Source organism: Dipteris shenzhenensis, chromosome 19 (genome assembly GCF_047967505.1).
Source record: "Dipteris shenzhenensis isolate YYH24624 ecotype China chromosome 19, Dip_SZ_1.0, whole genome shotgun sequence".
Taxonomy (NCBI): domain Eukaryota; kingdom Viridiplantae; phylum Streptophyta; class Polypodiopsida; order Gleicheniales; family Dipteridaceae; genus Dipteris; species Dipteris shenzhenensis.
The window spans coordinates 38,879,105-38,881,745 of record NC_141614.1 but is presented as its reverse complement, the minus strand read 5'-3'; the positions used below and the strand labels follow the sequence as shown (position 1 = coordinate 38,881,745).

At 35.4% G+C, this 2,641-nt stretch overlaps 1 pseudogene; it reads right to left on the bottom strand.

The window, feature by feature from the left end:
- Window positions 1-1,298: 1,298 nt before the first annotated feature.
- Window positions 1,299-2,382, bottom strand: LOC147890449 (uncharacterized; annotated as a pseudogene).
- Between the last annotated feature and the right edge of the window lie 259 nt (window positions 2,383-2,641).

The following is a 2,641-nucleotide window of genomic DNA, read 5'->3' as shown; positions in this document are numbered from 1 at the left end:
ATTTGTGGAATATTTATAATTGAATTGGACCAAAGGCTTTCCTGTCCAACATATGAGCTAAGGTCGATTTGGTTTGCATGCTACTTGCTGTTGTATATCCTTTTGTGATTAGTTTCCATGTTTATGATGTGTTGTATGTTCAATGTATATATGATAGGTACTTCCATTACAAAACATTGCACATGCATGTAATTATTGCCATGTCATGATTACAATGAGTCCTAGCTTTTTAAAGCTCTAAGCAACTTTGTTAATGTAGTTGACTACAAAGTTGCTATATATTGATTTTGTTAATCAAGATAATTAATAATAATTACTATTAATTAACAGAATAATAATATTTTTTAATTAAATAAAATTTTTACTCAAAATTGCCTTAATATAAGACAAGACTGGAGTTTGAATGAATGAATATAGAAAAGTGGAATATAAAGATTGATTCTAGTTAAAGTTCATAAAACAAGATTGAGTTTGAACAAACTAATACAAAAAAGAGGGTAAATTTAAGTTTTGCTTCATAAAATAAGACCAGCTACAAAAAAGTAGATTGCAAAGGCTGAGTATAACTAACATTCATGAAAGAAGATCATCCAATCTTTACAATTTGTCTTTGCATACATTGATCTTTGCTCAAATTGACTTGATCTTTCGCTAAATTAAATCATCCAAGAAATCATCAATAGACAAAACATCCTTCCCACTATTGTTCACAGGCATTTGAAGATTTTCTTGTGCTTTCAAGATTGCATTCTGTGGTATTTTGACCTTCCTTCTTTTATTTGGAACTTTTGTTATGCTCCAACTCCATACTATCAAATCCACATGCTCCCAACGGTCCTCATCCCCCATATATCGCCACTCTTTGTTCTAACAGTAATTAGCATATCATACTGCATCACTACATCTTCCTCTATGGATAGGACTCCTATAATACACAAATACCTTCATATAATTAGTGGATGCCTTTTCTGTGTCCACATTTAACAATGCAACACCTAGCCAAATGGGGAATATATCATCACTCGGCCTTACCAAAATGAAATCATTTTGTTTCACATCCACCTCTTCTTCTCTTGACTTATTACATGTAGGGCCACAGTAATGGTCCTCTAGGTCTTCCAAGCCCATATTCTCCGCATCTTCTATGTCCACCCCATCATTAACCAAGCTATTTTTCCATTAGTCATGACTAAGTTTCTCATGCTAGTATAGTGGGCTTCTCCATGCAAGAAGTCAATGTCTCCCAATACTGAATGACAGGTGCTATCCACTTTGAGTATGAATCCCCACCTATGTTGTTACCAAGATGAGATCTCCAATATTCCACATGCTTCTTGATTCCCCAAATTATAACATCTTTATCATTCAAGTATGTTCTTATAGGAACAGCATTAGGAATTCCTAATGTTAGCATTGCTCTACCTTCTGCATCACATTTCCATAATTGAATACCTTCTGGTGGCTTCCATTGACCTAATTTTGGATGCATCATATATTGGAACACTAGATCACCATCATGCATGAAAAATTGAAACTGCAATGGTTTTGAATGACCAACTAATGCCTCTTTTCCTTCACACAAGTATCCCTTTACAAATGTTTTGAAATCAGGAACCTCTTGAATTACAAATGGGGATGGACGAGAGGTTTGGCATTCATTGAAAGGTTGCATCAAATTAGGAAATGTGAAAGTACAACTCATTCTTAGTTTCTCTGAGAATCTACCAGACAATGCATCGATGTCCTCATGTGTATGTCCCACCATCAAGAACCCTAGTTAGATCATTTGAAAGACTCCATGTGCAACAAGCAGGGATAAGAATGCATGAACAAGTATCTATTTTTATTCTCAGAACCATAGTTGTCTACCTATAAGAGTAGTACTCGTGGAAGTTTCTTGTACCCTTTACTGGATGAATTTATCCTTGAACTTATTGTAGCCTCAACGTAAGATTTATTTAGTTCTCTTGTTGAAAGCCCATCTTCATGCATGTGGTAGTCTAATGCATCTCTAGACATCAATGCAGAGAATAAATCTTGACTTCTACTATCGTGCTTGTTTGAAATATCACCATACATGTGCTTGTCTAACCTCTCAAGACTTTGCGAACATAGTGACAATGAACCAATAGTGAAATTAGCGTCACTCTTCCAATACTATAAAGAGAAGTTTCCACATGCCAATTGCCCATTTTCATGAGTGACCATCCCTGTTAAGGCCACAGGAAGTTGCATGATACGATTCAATGATTTTGGTATAGGTTGTAGCCTTGGTATGCAAGTCTTCATTTGATCCATCTTGTCATGAATGATGCAAAGATTTTGCTTTGGGTCCAACTCCGAAGACAACCTCCATGCATAATATAGGCTTCTACAAGACATTTGCCGCAAACTGTGTGCTCATCTCTTTAGTAACAACAGTTCCCTCTCACTTTCTATCTTCATTCTTTCTAGCTTCATTTTAAGTTTAGAGCAAGTGTTGCACTTGGAGAATGTGCTTGTCTTTGATAGACTAACTTGTTTGAATACAGTTCTCCATAATCTGCTGAATGTTAACCTTGACAAAGGCTTTTACTTTAACCTATCCATTGTTTTATTAACTTCTCATCAGATATCTACTTGCTTGTATATGGACGGGATG